Source organism: Neofelis nebulosa, chromosome 6 (genome assembly GCF_028018385.1).
Source record: "Neofelis nebulosa isolate mNeoNeb1 chromosome 6, mNeoNeb1.pri, whole genome shotgun sequence".
Classification (NCBI taxonomy): Eukaryota; Metazoa; Chordata; class Mammalia; order Carnivora; family Felidae; genus Neofelis; species Neofelis nebulosa.
This window is the reverse complement of record NC_080787.1, coordinates 147,548,402-147,554,567: the sequence shown is the minus strand read 5'-3', so window position 1 is coordinate 147,554,567 and position 6,166 is coordinate 147,548,402.

Here is a 6,166-nt window from a genome sequence, read left to right as displayed (position 1 = left end):
CAGGGGGCGGAGCCGCAGGCAGACCCGCCCACCGATCCGCGGGCGCCAATGCGCAGGCGCGACGGCTGGCGCGGGGAGGGCTAGGCCGCTGAGGACCCGGACAGCGGGCGGGACCGCGGGCCCTGGAGCCAGACACGCATCACCACCGCCTCGGACCCTTACCTGAACACCCCAGTGTTGTAGTTTGTCTTGACGTCTTTGATTTGGGGGCGGGAGGCGTGTTTGGCGAGTCAGTGAAAAGTGGGGGTGACAGAATAGTACCCCACGTTCGCTCAGGACTCGAATCCCTGTGGCGAGAATGTGGGCGCGAATCCTGCCAGCTGCCGACGTGCGGGCGGTTCTGTTGTGTGCTTTTGCTCTCGTGGCTTCGACAGTTCCTCTCCGAACTAGGCGCCAGTAATTATCACTGGGGGGTTTAACTTGGTTCTCCGTGCAAACCCTTCTCCGTGCTCTCTTGCGGGGTGGAGATCAGCCCCGGCGCCGAATGTGTGAGGAAGTCTGTGTGAGGGGTGTCTTAATGTCCCACACGTCCAAAGGATTTCGTTTCAGTTGACAGGCAGAATTTGAAAATGGGTGCATGTAGCAAGCTGGGTCACTCTTGTGAAATACAAACCCTTTGCCACTTCCCAGCTCCGACTGGGCAAAGCTCAGAATTTTTCAGAGCTGTCTAGGAACCTTAATACCTGGCCCCTCTGGTCACTTTTCAGCCTCTAGTCTGGCGGTTTTCTCCTGGACACACCCCGCAGTCTACTCTCCCAGAGAGGGGTCTTGCTTTGTCTTCTCTCTAGCACTCAGAGCAGCGCCGGATCCACCCTAGCTTCTTAATACTTACCTAATAAGTATTCATGAATTTTCATGATATTGTCCAAAAGCTTTAGCAAATCCCCAAAGGCTGCGTAAGACCCCATAGAGATTAGAGTCAGCCACAAATACGGAGACTCAAACAAATATTTGAATAATAACTGGAGCACCTGATTGGCTCAGTGGGTGGAGCCTGTAACTCCATAGCAGGGGTGTGAGTGCCGGGGGGGTCCGGCGCCAGTAGGTCCAGGGGTTCCCGAAGGATGATCGGCGTCTGCGAAAATAACAAATGGACACAGACAACAGCAGTGTGTTCGACTGGCCGCTTTATTGTGGCAAGCGTGGCATTATATGTGTCAGCAATTTCCTCGTAGCGTGCGTCATCTATGTTTATCGGCTTTACCTAATTCTAAAAATGTTCCTTTGTGTAATCACCCATTAAGGAACCTCATGGTTATTTCTTTGTAACGTTCCCCCCTGCCTTTTGCTTATTGATTAATTTCTTCATACTACTTTCATTATGTAGCTACGTTTATTTATAGTTTATAAAGCGTTTGCTTCGCTATTTTCATGAAAGGTCATCCAGCTCTCAACACCTCAAGTGGAACATTTATAGGGACATGACTTCTTAATTGTTTCTTTGAACCAAACTGAGTTTATCCAAGCTGAATTTCTAGTAGGAAGGTTTTGTGTTTTTTTTTTTTAGAAGTTTGAGGAATCAAAGAGAAATAACCTAAATATGGCAGGAAGGAAAGGGGTTTCTAGGGAAGTAGTGCAGCTTGTTGAGAACAAGGGGGCAAGAGGACTTTGTCACAATGTTGTGGAAGGGAAACTGCTGCCAAGCCTGGAGAATCCTGAAGAGTTTTCAAGTAGATGAAATACTTATTAGATCCTGGGAATCTACATTAAGGCCTTGCAAAGGTATGTAAGTGGGCCAAATGAACCAGAGAAGAAAATAGCTGGAGCACAGACCCCACAGGTAAGGTAGGAAAAGCTTGGAGAACACCGTTTCCTTCGGGAGAAATCCTTAGTCTGGAATCATGATGGAATCAGCGGTCCTCCCTAAGAACTCAGCAGCAAATCTAAGATCCTCCTGTCTGAAATGTGTTCCCTGTCCTCAAACATGTGAGTCCAAGAAATGTATGGAGCCTGTCCCTTGGCTTCATACTCTGTTCTATCCCAGTGTCTTCTTACATCTCTGGCCACCCAGTCTCCTTTGTGGACTTACTTTGACTGCCCCTTAATATATTCCCCCGAGGCTATGACTTTGCACTAGCACTCTGGGTAATGCCAGTCACTCCCGTGGCTTCAGTTACTACCATAAGCGGACCATAGTGAAATCTCTCTCTCTAACCTAGTTGTCTCCTGAGCGGATGCCCTCTCCATTAAAATCTCATATAAGCCCATCAAATTTAACAACACATCTAAACCAAACTCATGATAATATCTACCTCTTCCAGCCTTTATTGTTTCTTCTCTATTGAAAATCTCAACTAGCAGTGCACCTATCTTTTGTTAACCCACCTACTGGGGAGGAGCACTCCATGTAGACGGTACTTCTTTCAGGAACCTTTCCTATCTTTCCTAGCATTTGGTGCCCCTTGACATCATCTACCCAACTTATCTTCTTACCAGATGTTAAAACTCCTAGTTTCATCTGTCTCCTGTACTAGACTACATAAGCTTTACAAATCATCTTGTTATATTGCTTTATGCACAGGTCCTAACACATTACAGGCATTCTATATGAGTGAATAGATTCTTTATGTCCCGTGCCTAACACATGTGAATGAATATGAATATATTCTTCTGGATGCAAGGAATGTATCCAGCTGTTTCCCACCTGAAGGCTCTATCAAGAACCAAGTTAAAAGCAAAAATTGAGAGGGTAATTGCTTGCTTCTGTTGAGGCGCCACACAGCACCTGTTTTCAGGGGAGTCCTCATTATAGTTGCACATCAAGCTCTACTCAGAGCTTTGCATGGACCAGATAGGAACTCAGAATAATGAATAGGCAAAAGGAGAGCAAGAGAATCATTTTAAAAATTGCATCTAGATCAAGGATCATACGCTACCTGGGCTGGTGAGGAATGGGTGGGTAGCCACCACAATCTCCACGTGCGAGCGAGGGGCCACAGCTACAGCAGCGCTCCTCAGCCAGTTTCTCCTGAAGGGGCCTTGGAGCCATTCTTGGTGAAGTTTCACAAAGAGGGTTGCAGGAGTGCAGGCCAGATTTAAGCTAGAGGGCAGAACCCCCAAACCTCCCCTGTAGCAAGCTCCCCAGTTGGTCTGAAGGGGGCAGTGAACCACCACTGCAGATTGGCCACAGCTCATTTGCCGTACACTCTGCAACAGGGGGGACTCAATTCTTTCTCGGCACAACTCCTCCATGGTGGCTCCAGACCAAAGGTGATGATGTTATCCAGGATTGTGAGAAGGGTTCATTATGACCACAGGGATAAATGAACTCCTAAGAAAGTGTCGTCAGAGAAGAGCAGGGGGGTAAAGACTGGTCTAGAGGACAAACTGCTACGAATGAGAAATAAGGAGTATCTGAGAGAAAGAATGCCTTCACATGATGTTTGCAGAAATGTCCCAGAAACTGGAGTGGTCAGTTTTGTCAACTGCAGCCAAGGCCAAGAGAAGGAAGTGAGCCCTCTGTACCAAGCGCTGTGACATTTCTGTTCTCCCAGCAGCAGTGTCCACGGAAACTTCTGTGAGCAGGTGGCAACTGGTACACTTCCAACAATGCCAGACCTTTGCGAAATGTTTTCGTTCCTCTTGTCCACAAACTGGTAACACCTTCAAAAGACATATTAGCCACTTCTAAAAGACTATTCTTAATGAAACCCTCTTACTTCAGCCAGTGTCTTCAACTACATACTACAAATCTTTATAATTTGTATTTTCACCATCAGTGCATTGCTGGGTCCTGTGGTTGTTGCCTGCTCCTACATACCTGACACAGCAGTCTCTCTGACCGCTGGGGGACCATCACCCTCCGCTCAAGCACAGCTCCTTCTCCCACCCAAGAGGACTAGCAGGATGACACAGCCCCAAGCCCAGGCTTTAGGAATCAGACAAACTTTTGCTCCTAGCTTTGGAGGTGGGTATTGCCCAGGAAGCTTTGATGACAGGGCCCTACGGGGCAGATCTAATACCTATCAATCCTTGGGTGACCACTTAACCCTTTCAAACCCCATTTCTTGTTCTGTAAAATGACCAGTTGCCTCTTCTCAAAAGGGTGATGATAAAAATGCAGATTAAAAAAATTACTTGTCAGTTTCTGGCATGTAAGTACTCAACAGGTATCAAAAAAACATTCAGGCACTTTTTGCTATTTTCATAGTACAATTCTCTTCAGAGTGATGCTAAAGTAGAGACATCAAAACTTTACTAACCTTCAGCTTTATCCAAGTTGACTGCACTTACAATTAACCTTCTTTGGCAGTACTCAAGTTTTTGCCAAATGGCGGATTCTCCATTACTGGAGGTTGTCTAAAAAACGCTTCAGTACTCTCACTTATCCCACTTAAAGAGAAGGAATACACTTTTAACAGGAAGTAAACACAGGCAGCTTTTCACCTTTACACCCAAGACCTTACCATTTACTGAGAAGGCACCATGTACTTGGCACCACTGTAAGCACTTTACGTGTATTAGCTCGTTTAAAAAAAAAATTTTTTTAATGTTTATTTTTGAGACATTGTGAGAGACAGAGTGCAAGCAGTGGAGAGGCAGACAGAGGGAGACACAGAATCTGAAGCGGGCTCCAGGCTCAGAGCTGTCAGCCCAGAGCCCGACGCAGGGCTCGAACTCACGAACCGTGAGATCATGACCTGAGCCGAAGTTGGACGCTTAACCGACTGAGCCACCCAGGTGCCCCTAGCTCATTTAACTTACAGGCAAAAACTGAGCCACTGAAAGAGAATGCAATTTTCCTGAGTCTTGAAGCAGGTAGTAAGTGGTAAAGCCAGGATTCAAACCCATTAGCTCCAGAGGCCAGGCCATGCTCTGAACTGGATTAAGACTTACCACCTCTCTTATCATAGTCATACCAGCAAATAAAGCATCCAATCCCCAAAATGAAAAATATTGACTTTGCACAATCCCAAGTTCTCTCTGCCTGACACAGATGCATCAGAAACTTGAAAACTGGTAATGACATATAACCGTTCTATATTAAATTTAGTTATAAAATTCTATCACTAGTTGAAAAGTTTATTTCCTATTATACGCCAAGGATTACAGAACCTCAAAGGAAATTCCATTTTTCTTTAAAATGGCAAGGTTAAAAAAGTACCTAAGAAAAACCGAAGTCAAAAGTACTTCATAAATCCAGGGAATATTTAGTATTAAATTTTTTTTTTTTTTTTACATTTATTTTTGAGAGAAAGAGTGTGAACTGGGGAGGGGCAGAGAGAGAAAGAGCCAGGCACAGAATCCGAAGCAGCTCCAGACTCTGAGCTGTCAGCAGAGAGCCTGATGCGGGGCTCGAGCCCACAAGCTGTGAGAGCATGACCTGAGGTCGGACGCTTAACCGAGTGAACCACCCAGGCGCCCCTAGTATTTTAATATACACCAAAATGTCCAATTAGCCTGAGTAAATGTATTTAAAATTGTGTAGGATTTGAGACCGCACAAAAGGGTAACCAAAAGTCACAAAGTGTAGTATCTTAAATACACCAATGAAGACAAGATACACCTGTATGCCAGCTGAACGAGCAAAAACACAGGGCTTATATTCAAATAAGCTGTACCTCAGTTTCGGGTGTCCTAATTCCACTTCTGAGGTCCCTTGATTATATTACAAGAAATATCTAAAACAGTATCTTGCTTTCATCGGAAATCACATTTCCTCTCAACCACATATATGTAAAAAACTATAGATTCTAAAACCATTCTATAACACAGACTTTGATATATCAGTAGACATTATTAGTATCAGTAGCAGTGGCCAGTGTTTTCAAACAAACATCACTGACTACTACACAGATACCCTAGTGACCTGAAATCATCTCACAAAAACAAAGTCTACTTCTCAACTAAAACCTAACACACACTTAAGGAACCGATTTTCTTCTTTATAAAATTTTTCTGTATATGTGAATATTTTATAATAATTATTTTTACAAGTCAGAAAAAACATTTACAGTCCTAAATTCCACGTTTATCTTGCAAAACAATGCATATTATTTTTTTAAAGATTTTATTTAAGTAAAGTCTATACCCAGTTGTGGGGCTCAAACACACAACCCTGAGATCTAGGAGTCACATGCTCCAGCAACTGTCAGCCAAGCACCCCAAAGAATACATTTTTTAAAAATTAAGTGCACAATCAAAATCAATGCATGAACTGAAGTTT